Below are 17,010 nucleotides of genomic sequence, written 5' to 3'. Positions count from 1 at the left end.
ACCCCCCATATGATGCACAGGGGTTAATGGTGGCCCGAGATGCTCCATACATAAAATACCCCCCATATGATGCACAGGGGTTAATGGTGGCCCAAGATGCACCATACATAAAATAACCCCCATATGATGCACAGGGGTTAATGGTGGCCCGAGATGCTACATACATAAAATACCCCCCATAAGCTGCTGCCACTGCTGATATAAAAAAAGACATACTTACCTCTCCGTCACTGGGGGCCAGGTGCCGGTGTAGCCGCTGGCTCAGGCCCCCCGCACTGGCTATATTTACCGTTCCCGGTTCCATCGCTGTTTCCCGGGTCCTGTGCAGTGACGTTAGCAGATGGTGCGCACTGACTATGTCACCGCGCCCTCCGCTAAGTCACAGCCAGAAGACCCGGAGAAAGCGATGGAACGGGGAGTGGTAAGTATTGCTCTGCTCCCCCTTCATACTCACCATCCCCGTCCTGGCGCTCGGTCTCCAGTCTTCAGCCCCTGCTGCTTCCAGCATGATGTCGGCGTCCCAGGCAGTTCATGCATTCAGCGGTCATGTGGTACCGCTCATTAAATATGCGCATATTCATGAGTTTAATGAGCGGTACCACGTGACCGCTGAATGCAGGAACAGCTGGGACACTGAGATCATGGGGGAAGCAGGGGGGCTGCAGAGACCGTACCAGGAGGGGGGAGTATGGTCTCTGACACCCCCCACTCCTCCTCCGACCCCATATATGACTCATTTATAAGCCGAGAGGGGGACTTTCAGCCCCAAAAAATGGGCTGAAAATCTCGACTTATACACAAGTATATACGGTAAATCTCTCTATATATCTCTGATAATTTCATATTTTAGTATTAGCTTTATAAGTGTTATTCATAAAAGCAATAACACAGGGAGTTATAGCTTATATAGAGATGTCTGTGTGTTAACGAATCCTCTTTGTGTCTGAAAGTATAGTAGTCTGGTTAGAACTGGCCAGAAAGGAACTTGACAGAATCCATAATTTACAATTTTGTTTTTCCCAACTTAAATATCTTCTGTCTTAGGTAATGTAATGTAAGAAGCCATTCCCATTTTCCTTATATCTGTGGTTGTAATAAAGACTTGACTTGTGACTGGGCTTTGAGAACCAGACAAGAATTGTACACTGACAGACACTGGCTGTGTGTATTTTCTTGCCTCTGATGCATTGTATTTATTTTATTTCATTTTAATATGAACAAATAATGGCAGAGAAATTGGAGATATAGTTTGTATCTCAACTCGAATTAGCTCTCCTTGTAAGGGGCTGCCTCAACAATACGTACACTGCTAAACTATTATTTTAGAGAGTCAGGGTTGAAGTGTTGGGGGTTAGGGTTGAGTTGTTGAGGTTAGGGTTGGGGTGTTGAGGTTAGGATTGGGGTTAGGGCTGTGTTAGGGGTGGAGTTAGAATTGGGGGGGGTTTCCACTGTTTAGGTACATCAGGGGGTCTCCAAACGCGACATGGTTCCCGCCATTGATTCCAGCTAATTTTGCGTTCAAATAGTCAAACGGTGCTCCCTCCCTTCTGAGCCCTGCCATGCGTCCAAACAGTGGCTTCCCCCACATATGGGGTATCTGTGTACTCTGGAGAAATTGCACAACATATTTTGTGATCCATTTTCTCCTGATACCCTTGTGAAAATAATAAAAGTTTGGGTCTGAAGTAAATTTTTTGTGAAAAAAGTAAAATGTTCATTTTTCCTTCCACATTGCTTTAGTTCTCGTGAAGCACCTGAAGGGTTAATAAACTTCTTGAATGTCGTTTTGAGCACCATGAGGGGTGCAATTTTTAGAATGGTGTCACTTTTGGGTATTTTCTGTCTTATTGACCCCTCAAACTCACTTCAAATGGGATGTGGTCCCTAAAAAAATGGTTTTGTAAATTTTGTTGGAAAAATGAGAGATTGCTGATCATTTTTTGGCCCTTATAATGTTCTAATAAAAAAAAAATGATGTTTCCAAAAGTGTGCTGATGTAAAGTAGACATGTGGGAAATGTTATTTATTAACCAAATATAAAGCCCCTGGTGCTTTTGACAGACTCCTGGGTTTCTGGCTGCTTAGTTTGGGTGACAGTAGCCACCTACTGTCAGATAATGTAGAAAAAAGACAAGAGTATATTCCAAACAGCGCTCAGAAATGGGGGAAAAGGAAAAAAAAAAAGAGGGACAAGATATGTCCTCCTGCAGAGTTTTGTGGTCAGTATACGACAATACTCCCGCTGAATTTAAAACTTCACTGCGAGAGGGTGTCCTTAATTTCACAAAAATGGTAGTGTATATACAGTACAGACCAAAAGTTTGGACACACTGTAACGAATGGAAGCGGAGGCAGAGATGGTGAAGTTCACATTCGTTTTTACTTTTAAAGTGGAACCTCGGGACCACGGTCCGTGGGGCTCCGAAGGGGGCATGATTAGTGAGCCTCGTGTACCCGTAGTAAAGCCCCTCAAACAGGGCCAGAATGGAATACCCGGAGGACACAGGTGCTACCTCCAGTTAGACCCCGAACACGTGGCAGCTGTCCCAGCAGGACCAAAAGGGATAACAGTAGTTGCAGCAGAGTCCGTAATGAGACGGGTCCTGGATCCGGGTAGTTGGTAAGGAGTCTGTTCCAGTGACCTTCACACAGTCCTTGGACTCGGATGGCTGTTGGCGGAACGGAATAGCTTTCGCCCAGATGGTTGCAGATATAACCAGGAAGCACAGGATACTGATACTCTGTGGAGACAGATAGCATTAGACAATGCACAGAGACTGCAGACGCAGCGCAGACAGGTTAGCATAAGAACCAGATGTAGCAATGATTGATACTCGTTGCTCCGGCGCTCTCCCTCTGGAGGAGAGGCCAGTAATAGCAGCCAGTGCGCTGCCATTGGATAATTGCACTTTTTGAAAAATGCACGCTGTCCCTTTAAGAAGGCAGGAGAGCACGTGGGCGGGCCCTAATAGCTCTAGTTGCAGATCTGCTGACAGGACACTAGGAGGTGGAGGCAGGGGAGTGACCTGAATGCTGAGCAGCAGCATGAGACACAGAGGAGGCAGGCTGCTGCCTAAGGACAGCGCGCGAGGCTCGAGGTGAGTGCCCAGAACGGGGAGCAACGGCAGACCTGGACGCAGCGCCAGAACGGGGACCAGGTGTAACAGTAGCAGACCTGGGCGCCGCGACAGTACAAGGACCGGGTGTAACACACCTTCTCATTCAAAGAGTTTTCTTTATTTTCATGGCTATGAAAATTGTAGATTCACTCTGAAGGCATCAAAACTATGAATTAACACATGTGGAATTATATAATTAACAAAAAAGTGTGAAACAACTGAAAATATGTCTTATATTCTAGGTTCTTCAAAGTAGCCACCTTTTGCTTTGATTACTGCTTTGCACACTCTTGGCATTCTCTTGATGAGCTTCAAGAGGTAGTCACCAGAAATGGTCTTCCAACAGTCTTGAAGGTGTTCCCAGAGATGCTTAGCATTTGTTGGCCCTTTTGCCTTCACTCTGCGATCCAGCTCACCCCAAACCATCTAGATTGGGTTCAGGTCTGGTGACTGTGGAGGCCAGGTCATCTGGCGTAGCACCCCATCACTCTCCTTCTTGGTCAAACAGCCCTTACACAGCCTGGAGGTGTGTTTGGGGTCATTGTCCTGTTGAAAAATAAATGATGGTCAAACTAAACGCAAACCGGATGGAATAGCATGCCGCTGCAAGATGCTGTGGTAGCCATGCTGGTTCAGTATGCCTTCAATTTTGAATAAATCCCCAACAGTGTCACCAGCAAAGCACCCCCACACCATCACACCTCCTCCTCCATGCTTCACGGTGGGAACCAGGCATGTAGAGTCCATCCGTTCACCTTTTCTGCGTCGCACACAGACACGGTCGTTGGAACCAAATATTTCAAATTTAGACTCATCAGACCAAAGCACAGATTTCCACTGGTCTAATGTCCATTCCTTGTGTTTTTTATAGCCCAAACAAGTCTCTTCTGCTTGTTGCCTGTCCTTAGCAGTGGTTTCCTAGCAGCTATTTTACCATGAAGGCCTGCTGCACAAAGTCTCCTCTTAACAGTTGTTGTAGAGATGTGTCTTCCGCTAGAACTCTGTGTGGCATTGACCTGGTCTTTAATCTGAGCTGTTGCTAACCTGCGATTTCTGAGGCTGGTGACTCGGATGAACTTATCCTCCGCAGCAGAGGTGACTCTTGGTCTTCCTTTCCTGGGCCGGTCCTCATGTGAGCCAGTTTCTTTGTAGCGCTTGATGCTTTTTGCCACTGCACTTGGGGACACTTCACTTTCAAAGTTTTCCCAATTTTTCGGACTGACTGACCTTCATTTCTTAAAGTAATGATGGCCACTCGTTTTTCTTTACTTAGCTGCTTTTTTCTTGCCATAATACAAATTCTAACAGTCTATTCAGTAGGACTATCAGCTGTGTATCCACCAGATTTCTGCACAACACAACTGATGGTCCCAACCCCATTTATAAGGCAACAAATCCCACTTATTAAACCTGACAGGGCACACCTGTGAAGTGAAAACCATTTCTCGTGACTACCTCTTGAAGCTCATCAAGAGAATGCCAAAAGTGTGCAAAGCAGTAATCAAAGCAAAAGGTGGCTACTTTGAAGAATCTAGAATATAAGACACACAGTATTTTCAGTTGTTTCACACTTTTTTGTTAATATATAATTCCACATGTGTTAATTCATAGTTTTGATGCCTTCAGAGTGAATCTACAATTTTCATAGCCATGAAAATAAAGAAAACTTTTTGAATGAGAAGGTGTGTCCAAACTTTTGTTCTGTACTGTAGGTCAAGATACCACCTCACATGAATCAATGCAAATGCAGAATCATATAGATCTATACAACAATCTTCAAATAATGACCAGAATTTAGGTTGTTAGGAAAGCTGGGTGCCTTGTGTCCAGGGCCGCAGTGTATTTGCACAATACATACACCAGATTGCCAGCACAAGTGTATAAATGCTGTTGCGTACAATTAAACAAAAAAGCTCAAGCTGTTACTTTGGATTTTAGTGGCTGGAAAAGATGGGTGCACTAAACGTGCTGTTACTTTAAGAGCTGGGTGCACGGTGTCCGGCCTGTAGCATAGAGAGATGGTGCAGTTTGTCTGTAGTGAACACGGTGGTGTCTGTCCGTGCCGGCCTAGAAACACACTCGGCGCCGGTGGAAGGAGTCCACTGTGTCGGCCGCTGTGACCGCCTCCAGGAGCTGCCAAGGACGCGCAGCGATACTGTGGAAGCCTTGTGGCCTGAGGGAGAGGGTGGGGTTAATTAGAAAGTAACAGGAAGCTGAAACAGAGTAACTAGGTCCTATACCCTCCCAGCACTGACCTGTGTGAGGCTAGCTGTGGGTCTATCTGTTTAAGGATTCCAGGGGCTGTATGAGGCTAAGTTTGGGCAATAATATTATGACATACGCTGCCCCGGCAGGTGGCAGGCCTGTGGAAGAATATTGCCAGTTGACCTAAACAGGCTCGGACTGGCCAGTAGGGGAACAAGGGAATCCCCCAGTGGGCCCCTGTGCAGATCTGGGCCCCCATCCCCACTGTATGGGCACAACTTGGCATAATTCATTCTGTACAGAAAAAAAAGAAGCATATCCTCATTTGTTAACCAAAGTACCCAGTTTATTACTATATAGAGATATAGAAAAATTTGTGAGAGGGTGGTGTAATATTTGTATGCAGGTGAAAAGTGCCCCCCCCCCGAAGCCAATATTACTGGTGGGCCCTTGGCACCCCAGTCCGACATTGGACCCAAGTGGTAAAACCACATGTATTAGGATTGGTGACGTCACACCCCTACCTGAAATCAGGCATTTGGGAATATAAAGGGTCCGAATCCTACGCATTGCGGTAGCTTGCGGCTTCCTTAATCAGAGATAATTACAGCCCCAGTGTAGGGAACCCTTAAATACCACAGACATGGTAGTTAAATATATAGAAAATTTCCAATTATCATTGGGTAAAGAAGAGTGTCATTGGAAACTGAACAGTTCTATGTTCTAACTCCATGGAAAAAAAACACCTTCCAACAAGACAAGACATACGGTACATTATTAAGGATTTCATCTTGTGTCATTCCAAAGGTGTAATAGACTGTATTGAATGCACATGTCATAAAAAATATGTGGGCCGTACAAAGAGGAACCTTTGCAAAAGAGTTAGTGAACACATGCATAACATAAATAAAAGAGCAGCGGACCACCCGTTATCCAAACATTCTATAGCGAAACATGGAGGGAATCTCAAAGGAACCCAAATATGGAGGATACTGGTGGTTAGGGAGGACTGGAGAGGAGGGAACTACATAAAAAATGACCCGTAAAGAGACGGAGTGGATCTGTAACCTAAACACCATAAAACTACATGGTCTGAACAACAACGTAGAACTGTTCGGTTTCCAATGACACTCTTCATTACCCAATGATCACTGGAAATGTGCCATATATTTAACTATCCACTGACCACTGGAAACATACTATAAGATCAATCTGCTCCATCCGCTCCACCCCTATTCTTATTCCTATTTACATTAAATTGTTCCTATTTTATTTTTATCCAGCATTTGCCTTGTATCTTATCCTGAGTACCCGATTGTGATTGATCCTACTAAATAGTCATTTATGTGGGTATGTTTCACCAGAGTATAGCCTCAGTAATTTAGCAACAAATCTAATAGTAAAACAGGCCCGACTATGTCTCATAGGATTGCCCAGATGTCCTACCTGTGGTAACAAATGGTTTCCCCGCATATTTTCAGATTTATTATTCCTGTAAACTGTTTTAAACACACCCCCTTCCCCTATTTATACGATGTCCTGAATATTTAATCATTTATACACGTCATTGTAGCGTAGTTCAAGTTGTCAAGCTACTCTCTTATTATGGAGGGCGGTCCTATTATACGTCACGTGACTGCTCAAGAGACCATGTCTGTGGTATTTAAGGGTTCACCACACTGGGGTTGTATTTATCTCTGATGAAGGAAGCCTCAAACTACCGAAACGCGTAGGATTAGGACCCTTTATATTCCCATATACCTGATTTTAATACATGTGGTTTTACCACTTGGGTCAATTGGCAATATTGTTTCACAGGCCTGCCACCGGTCGGGGCAGTGTATGGTCATAATATTATTGCCAAAACTTAGCCTCATACAGCCCCTGGAATCCTTAAACAGATAGATCCATGGCTACGTGCTGTTACAGCCAGGCCCGGATTGATAATCTATCTAGGCAGGCATTTGCCCGATGGGCCGGCGGCTCTGAATTGCAAAGTGGCCGCGGGCCCTTTAAAACTTTTGAAGCTGGTTTGCACACGCTGTCTTGAGTGCATGCGCTGACAAGGCCACACGGCGGCTCTCCCTAAAGCGTGCACAGCGGCTGCGGCGGCCCTTGTGATGACACGCGCACAGCGGCCGCGACGGCACTCAGTGGGGACGGTGCACACAGGGGCTTCATGCAAAAGCTTTTTTCCTGCTCACCATCACTGCCAAAATTCAGGATCCGCTCCTCTCCTCTGCATATCCAACGCTGCACGTGCTGCAGCTCCTTATCGCTTTCCCCCTCAGCTCAAGGATCTTGGTAAGTCCCAAAATCAATGTGTCCATGTAGACACAATATATGTAATTCCGCTAGTGCTGTATATTTTTTCCTCTTTTTGAGGTTTTCATGTTAGAGTAGGGACTGACAAGTGTAAGGAACTTTGACGCAGTTTGCCAGCTTCTGTATTAAGGCCTTAATATCAACCAATACCTTACATATATTGATATGTTTTTTGTGCACTTTTTATATTTCTTTCAGGGTGCAGTTTGGCCCAAATGGTTCTGCAAACTTGTGGCCTCTGTTCACACGGGATGCATTTTAGTTGGCACTGGGCAGCCCCCCTATATGGTGTTACTAAGAGGATGTGAACCAGAAGCCCTGCATTCCCTGTGTGAACATTGCCACATGCGGATTATCTCTTCTGCGCTGGTGTACCACACGGCCAATCCCTGATTGTAGGCTGGCTGTTTCATTTGGTATTTATGCACCTGTGCAGCTGCCATTTTACTTGGGTCCGCTGCACCCTGTATTAGTGCAGATGCATTTAGGCCTGTCTGTTTTTTTCCTCTTTTTGAGGTTTTAGTGCTGTATATATGTTATGTAGGTGATGCTGTAGTAGCAGTGTAACTTATATAAAGTACAGTTGTGGCCAAAAGTATTGACACCCCTGCAATTCTGTCAGATTCCTGAAACTGATTGCAAACACAAATTCTTTGGTATTATTATCTTCATTTAATTTGTCTTAAATGAAAAAACACAAAAAGAATTGTCCTAAAGCCAAATTGGATATAATTCCACACCAAACATAAAAAAGAGGGTGGACAAAAGTATTGGCACTGTTCGAAAAATCATGTGATGCTTCTCTAATTTGTGTAATTAACAGCACCTGTAACTTACCTGTGGCACCTAACAGGTGTTGGCAATAACTAAATCACACTTGCAGCCAGTTGACATGGATTAAAGTTGACTCAACCTCTGTCCTGTGTCCTTGTGTGTACCACATTGAACATGGAGAAAAGAAAGAAGACCAAAGAACTGTCTGAGGACTTGAGAAACCAAATTGTGAGGAAGCATGAGCAATCTCAAGGCTACAAGTCCATCTCCAAAGACCTGAATGTTCCTGTGCCTACCGTGCGCAGTGTCATCAAGAAGTTTAAAGCCCATGGCACTGTGGCTAACCTCCTTAGATGTGGACGGAAAAGAAAAATTGACAAGAGATTTCAACGCAAGATTGTGCGGATGTTGGATAAAGAACCTCGACTAACATCCAAACAAGTTCAAGCTGCCCTGCAGTCCGAGGGTACAACAGTATCAACCCGTACTATCCGTCGGCGTCTGAATGAAAAGGGACTGTATGGTAGGAGACCCAAGAAGACCCCACTTCTTACCCCGAGACATAAAAAAGCCAGGCTGGAGTTTGCCAAAACTTACATGAAAAAGCCTAAAACGTTTTGGAAGAATGTTCTCTGGTCAGATGAGACAAAAGTAGAGCTTTTTGGGCAAAGGCATCAACATAGAGTTTACAGGAGAAAAAAAAAGAGGTATTCAAAGAAAAGAACACGGTCCCTACAGTCAAACATGGCGGAGGTTCCCTGATGTTTTGGGGTTGCTTTGCTGCCTCTGGCACTAGACTGCTTGACCGTGTGCATGGCATTATGAAGTCTGAAGACTACCAACAACTTTTGCAGCATAATGTAGGGCCCAGTGTGAGAAAGCTGGGTCTCCCTCAGAGGTCATGGGTCTTCCAGCAGGACAATGACCCAAAACACACTTCAAAAAGCACTAGAAAATGGTTTGAGAGAAAGCAATGGAGACTTCTAAGGTGGCCAGCAATGAGTCCAGACCTGAATCCCATAGAACACCTGTGGAGAGATCTATAAATGGCAGTTTGGAGAAGGCACCCTTCAAATATCAGGGACCAGGAGAAGTTTGCCAAAGAAGAATGGTCTAAAATTCCAGCAGAGCATTGTAAGAAACTCATTGATGGTTACCGGAAGCGGTGGGTCGCAGTTACTTTGGCTAAAGGTTGTGCAACCAAGTATTAGGCTGAGGGTGCCAATACTTTTGTCTGGCCCATTTTTGGAGTTTTGTGTGAAATGATCAATGTTTTGCTTTTTGCTTCATTCTCTTTTGTGTTTTTTCATTTATAATTATCATTGATAATAATACCAAAGAATTTGTGTTTGCAACCATTTTCAGGAAGAAACTGAGTATTATCTGACAGAATTGCAGGGGTGTCAATACTTTTGGCTACAACTGTATATACTGCAGTATCACCTATATATTGTACATATAGCAGCCTGTATACAATATGTAGGTGATACTGCTGCTGATTTATATAATTGCAATATCACCTATATTTTGTATATATAACCGTTGCTGTATCACCTATATGATGTATGCATTGCACACTGCCCTATATACATTATATAGGCGATACTGCAATTATACACAGCAGTTGCTGTAATATAGATGGACTGCTGTGTATAATTGCAGTGTCACCTACATAACAAATATACATACTGTATACCTACAAACATACGGAAGCAAATGTCAAATATTTTTTTAAAAAATAGATAAATCTTTATTGAACAGAAAATTACATAAAATTTAAAATTTCAATGGGAAACACAAGTTACAGAATGTGATCTGCAATCACAGTGGTAGCTATACCTAAAGTATATGGTATATTAGGTATCACCTATTAGAAGTAATTAAAATCCTTTTTATATAAAGGATGAAAAGGTGGTAAAAATGAACAAAAAAGTACTTTCCTTATGTGACTTTAACCCATTAGATCAAGAAAAGGGGTTAGACTCTCTCAGAAAATATATTTGCACGGTTAGTGCTTGTGAGAGTCAACGTACAAAAACCAAGTACTAGAAAAAAAGAGATTTTCTGATAGTAGCGAGTCCAAGTATAATTAGACCAATTTAATTATTTAGACTGGATTACATTTTTAAGGCCTAATAGCAGTCATTGGAAGTCCAAAGATTGCTATATGTTGAACAGCAGTTCGTATGATCCATGTGGAGACAAATTGAGTGCAATAATGCGGAGGTCTAATTTAGAGAGGACAGTAGTGTGAAATTCGACACCGGAAAAAAAAATGGGTATTCAATCAGACATATTTGATATCATGGTTAGTGCTCATAAAATTGATGCATCGAGCAGCCTACTCCTCACTGAAAGTAATGCACACAGACCTTATACATCCTATCGGTAAAGTATACTAGAAGGTACAATTTACAATGCTCAAAGCTTCCAAATGAAGTTAATGGCAGTAAATAGTATCTGGGATGAGTCCCATAGTATCAAGAGTATACATAGTGCTAAGCTGCATGGTCACGACCACTGACCCCCAAAGGAAGAAGCTAATGCAAAACTCACGTCAGGGCGCTACTCTGCAACCAGGTCATGTATACCTTTTGTTTCTAAGAGCTTTCCTCTCTCCCTCACCATCTACCTAACCGGCTAGCACTTATAGTGGCACCATGGTTTTTGGAGAAATGTTGCTTTCCCAACGCCTTTATGTTCTAGTAATGTGGAAAACCTCTATTTTTCAGATCTGAGTAACGTTTTGTGCGTGATTAGTTGAAATTTTTCTTTTTGCCATTTGGGGGGTACATAATAAAGAGACAAATGCTGGAACGGATATAAAAGCACAAATAGAGTCTTATCTGGGTTAAACAGTAATAAAAGAATATGCACAGCGCTCACATGGTGCGGTTGTGGCACACAACCACTGAGACAGATAAAGGCTGCTGTAGACCCACGGTGAAAAATGGAAGAATCAAAACTGGAAGTAATAGGCTGATCTGCGCTGCCATGGAGAAAGAATAAGGGAGATACTACAAGTTTAGGCGATTTGTCCTGATCATGGTTTGTCCTGATGAAGTTGTAAAACTTTGAAATGCGTTGATGATTACCGTGCCTTACCTTGGTTCTGCATCCCTTCTTCATTTTCCATTGAATAACATTACATGTGCACTACACTGCAGATTTCATGCAATTCCGCATGTAAAAATCCACGTGGTGTGCACATAGCCTCTGCTGCAGCTGACACCTGTGTCTCCCACTGCCACAGAGATTACTAGGAGCTACTGTAAGGAGACGGACATGCTGCCCACATTCCCCCCTTGAAGACGATGTGCATTGTTGCAGTGTGTTACGATGTTTGTGTAATAGTCTGCATTGTTAGTGATAAAGCTACGTTCTGCCAAGCAACAGGTGTTTAACAGGGATAGTTAGCGTTACGCTTTGGGGACTAGTTCAGAGTGAGAGGGAATGAGCTGAGGGGAGATTCCTGTCAGGCGTTAGAAAGGGCCCAGTGTGCAGACAGAAAAGACCTAAGGTCGAGTGTAGGCAGTGCTGCATGTCGCGTGGGTCTCGTAGTAGAGAGGAGAAAGAGGATGGCGAGGTCCCATCAGAGAATAAAAGAGACGTGACCGAAAGAACAGAGTGATCGATTGGAGACGGATCCTGGGTCAGGACACCCAACAGTACGACCTAGAGTTTATTACTCAGAGAGGTATTGTGTCTAGACTGGACAGAGTACACAGGAAAAATAGAGTGCCCTGGGCAGAAGTTCCAGCGGGTCAGAGACGGAAGAAGTAAGTACCGGCTAATCTGGCAAAGTAGCTCCGCTAAGGGAAAAAGGTTTCAGAACCGCGGGTTAAGCATAGGACTCTTACAAACTGGACTGTAGTACTGAGGTGGGTGGTCAATGTTGGACTGGGGTGCCAAGGGCCCACCAGTAAAAATATCTTTGGAGGCCCACTTTTCACCTGCATACAAATATTACATGACCCTCCTTCACAAATTTACCTATATCTCTATATAATAATAAACTAGGTAGTTTGGTTAATGAATGATGAGATGCCAATTTTTTCTGTATGGCGTAAATCATGTGAATCATGCCAAATACTACCCATATAGTAGGGTTGGGGGACCCTGTCTGCACAGGGGCCCACCGGGGGATTCCCCTGTTCCCCTATGAGCCAGTCCGAGCCTGTGGGTTGTGGTAAACAGGAAAGGTGAAGATAGAGAATAAGGCCTCTTTCACACATCAGGTTTTCGCCGTTAGGCGCGATCCGGCGCTTTTGACAGAAACCGGATCCGGCGAAATGCAATGCCGGATCCGGTTTCCCCCCCATTGACTTGCATTTGCGCCGGATGGCCATGCGTTTCTTCCGGTTTTCGCCGGATCCGGCAATGTGTCGCGATCCGGCGTCTGGAAAAAACGGCTACTGTAACGTTTTTTGTCTCCGGCGAAAAAGCCGGACACGCCGGATCCGGTGCGTCCGGCTTTTTCACACAATGAAAGCCTATGAGCGCCGCAATGCGCCGGATCCGGTTTTTTGGTCTGAGCATGCTCAGTAGCTCTGCCCACAGGAGATATATAAAAGCAAGACAATGGGACCCTCAGCCACACCCAACATGCCACCCAAGCCAAGAACCAGGAGCAGGAGAAGGCAGCAGACATCTGCAGCAGCAGCACCATCAGCACCACCCCAAATGGAGCAGCAAATGGAACATGCTGAGGAGGGGAGTCCAGCAGCAGATGAGAGACGGTAATTATCAAATCCCCCATTCCTCCAAACTAGGGCCATGGAATATCAAGATATTCATTGGCCCTTTGTTTCTCTTTATTCAACAGCCGCCAAAGAGATGCAGCAGCAGCAGCAGCAGAAATGGCATCACTGGCAGCAGCAACAGCAGCAGCAATACCCACAGCCATGGAGTCTGGCCATCAACAGGACAGCACATCTTCTTCTGGGAGCCCTCCCTCGCATCGTTAGCGTTTGACGGTAAGTTTTTATTTCCAAAATCCATCATCTCTGTAATATATGTCTATTCATTGCCTTTTATTTCAAAACAGGAATCACAAGATGAAGAGGAGCTCCCAGAAGAAGAAGGAAGGGGTGGACAGACACCTGGAGTGGGCTCACAATTGGTAAGTTTTTTGCATCAAACGCAGAAACACAACATCACACTACACACAACACATAGAAAACAATGTTCTGCAGACCACACACAGCAAACAAATGCCTACATCCAAAGACATAACATTTTTTGTTTTCTTCTCTAGTCTTCCCAATCTGGTGCTCGGCCAAGAGGTCCTCGCAGTGCCTCCCAGGGTCGTCGGCGACAGCAACGCGGCGGTCACCAGCGTGTAAGTATATTTTTGCTTTGTTTTTTTGCACTTTTTATTTCATTTCTTTTGTGGAGGCTAATTATGTTATTTTTGTCTTTTTCTTTAACAGCCTTCACAGCGTGCTCCCAACTCTGACGGTGAGGATGGAGGGATTGATGTGGACCGCCTCATCGATCTCGTCAGAGAAAGGGAGCTGCTCTGGAATATGGCTTACCGCCGCCACGCTGACCTGATCGTTACCCGACGACTCTGGGAGGAAATCTGTTCGCTCCTTGTGGGCCGCTGGGAGGACCTCGATGTTCGGGCCCAGATTAAAGAGCGTAAGTATATACAGTACCGGTTGCTTGATGTAAACCAGTGTTTCCCGAACTCCAGTCCTCGTGGTCCCCACGGATCATGTGTTCAGGATTTCTATTTACTATGGAAATCCTGAAAACATGACCCCTGGGGACCATGAGGACTGGAGTTTGTGAAACACTGATGTTGTATACTAACCACTCCTTTCTCGTTTCAGGGAACAGAATTGTAAATCGGTGGCGGTCTGTGAGGGATCGTTTCAAGAAGGAGTTCAATAAAGAGATGCGGGCCCCGAGTGGATCTGGAGGACGCAGGAGCAAGTACAAGTACGCACAAGCCCTGTCGTTCCTCCGGGAAACAATGCTCACCAGAAGGTAAATATTACACACCACATGTGAAAAAAATGTTAGATGTAACTTTTTTTTTTCAGCCAGGGCCATACCATGTCAGTATTTTAATTGTTTTTTTTTCTCTTTATTCCACAGCACGGTGAGCAGCACTCGGGAGCCTGCACGATTGGACCCTTCTGAGGCGATCCCTGAGGAGACCGGCACCGAGGGACACTTTGACCGCCCCGGTACATCTGCACCTTCCCACACATTCGACCCATCTGTCCCATCCACCAGCACAGGAGCATCGTGGCCGCCTACATTACATGAAGCTGCTGGTGAGGAGATCGCTTTCCCTTTACCCCACCCTTCTGCCCCTGCCACCTCTAGTACACCTGCGGGTACTGGGCGGCAGCGGCAGAGGGGTCAGGAAAAGAGTTATGCTCAAGATTTCTTGCATCTGAATGCATCTTTCCAGAACTGTCTAAAAGTCTTGTCAGAGCAAATCTCCGCAGGCTTTCAGCAGATCAACTCCAGCATTCTGGAGGTGAAGACACTTCTGCAAACCATGCATTCAGAAGCAAGATCTTCGCCAAACCACACCTTTTTCAGGTCTGTTGTGGAGCGCATGGCAACTATCTCCTACCCAGCAGATGCATGTAATGCATTCGTGCCACGGTGCTCTACAGCAGGTTACCTCCCAACCTCCACCTCCCACCACTGTAGTTCCTCCACCTGCACCCCCTCCAGCCACTTTCCATCCTCCCCCTCCTATTACATCTGCACCCCCTCCAGCCACTTTCCATCCTCCCCCTCCTATTACATCTGCACCCCCTCCAGCCACTTTCCATCCTCCCCCTCCTATTACATACCAGCAACCTCACCAGTACCAGCAACCTCCCCAGTACCAGACATCTCCCCACTTCCAGCAACCTGCCCCGTACCAAACTCCTTCCCCGTACCAAACTCCTTCCCCATACAACTTTCCATCAACATCATCTGCTCCTACAGTCCCTGCCCAACCCTCCACTCCACCGCCCACCACCTCTTCTGCCTCCCACATGTCCACCCATTCTGTAGCTTTTTCCACACCTTCACCTCTAACTGTTCCTTCCCCACCACGATCCCAGTCCTCTCTCCACACACCCAGTGTCGAAGTGTCCCGCAGCCCCTCCAGCAGTATTTCCACCCCACAGTACACAGATTTGTAATGTGTGTTTTTTGTAATAAAAATGCCCATTGGGTTTAAAACCTTTATTAAAAAAGTTTTTTGCACTTTAAAAACATTTTACAAAAAAAAAAAAAATTTTAAAAGTTAAATTATCGTTTCACAATGGTTGTCTGTCATTTCTTTCTGCGGCGAACTATGTTTAAAAAAAAGGTTAAATACAGGGTATTTCAAAGGTAAAAAGGTATTCAAAACCAGGTATATAACTGTGGGTAAATTTTAGCTTTTTGCCACAGTTGTGTTCCTGGTTGTGTTTGAAGCAAAGTATTTCACCTAAAAAGTTGTGTTTATTGTTGGTGATTTCCTAACAATGTACACAACTTTTGTTAAAAGGTGAAATACTTTGCATAAAACACAACCAGGTACACACCTGTGGCCTAAAGGTAAAAATAGTAAGACCATGACAAGATAGCCAACTTTGGTTGGCAAAGGTATATACTGTTGGTCCAGAAGGTACACAAGTTTAGGGCACAAATCTTTCACACTCTGTCATCCCAGTGTACTCTGCCTTGAGGTGACAAAGTATAGTGGAAAATTGTCCCTGAAACCGTCACAGAACTTCTAGTGGTAATATTTCCAATGACAACATCCACCTTCGCCAGTAACTTGCTCTTCTCTCCAACCTGCACTTTCTTCTCTACAACCTGTCAAAGAAGGGCTGTAGGAACATGCTATATATAGTTTTCCAGTAGCCAATCCCGTTCGGAAGGCCACAAGGGTCAATTTTAAAAACAGGATCCGGCGTAATCCGTCGAAAAACGGATAGAAAAACGGATGAACCGGATGAGACGGATCCGGTTTTGTCTGTCAAGAACAAGACGGATCCGGCAGAAAACCGGATCCGGCACATCAGGTTTTACAAAACATTTGCCGGATCCGGCACGACGCCGGATCGCGCCTGACACCGAAAACCTGATGTGTGAAAGTAGCCTAAGCGAGGAGAGAGGAAGCAATCTGTGAGTGTATTAATATATGTGACAACTATCTCCTTCATATAATACCTTCCCAGTTATCATTACGTAAAAAGTTTATTTTTGACTTGTTGTCTCCCTCATTGAATTGTGAAACATCTGGTCCTGGCAAACCACAGTCATTGGTTACAATCGGGCTGCACGAGCGTAGTGCCCCCACGGCACAAATCAACATACACAGCTAGAACCTTCATGTTACATGCCAGGGAGCAACAGAAGAGTACCTCACCAACGGCTATCGCCCCACGCCACGTTACACTATTACCCCTCACATCTCTCTGCTGTCAGGAAGGGCCATATTTGGCATTCATGCTGCCCTAGGGCACCTCTCATCTGTAACAACACTATTAATATGCAGACATGGGGTTAATAGTATTCTGAACCTGCCGAGCGCTGCACTTATGGTATGTGCACACGTTGCGGATCCGCAGCGATTTGC

This window comes from Dendrobates tinctorius, unplaced genomic scaffold, assembly GCF_039654945.1.
Source record: "Dendrobates tinctorius isolate UK_male_01 unplaced genomic scaffold, ASM3965494v1 ptg000159l, whole genome shotgun sequence".
In the NCBI taxonomy this organism is placed as follows: domain Eukaryota; kingdom Metazoa; phylum Chordata; class Amphibia; order Anura; family Dendrobatidae; genus Dendrobates; species Dendrobates tinctorius.
Note: the sequence above shows the minus strand (reverse complement) of the source record.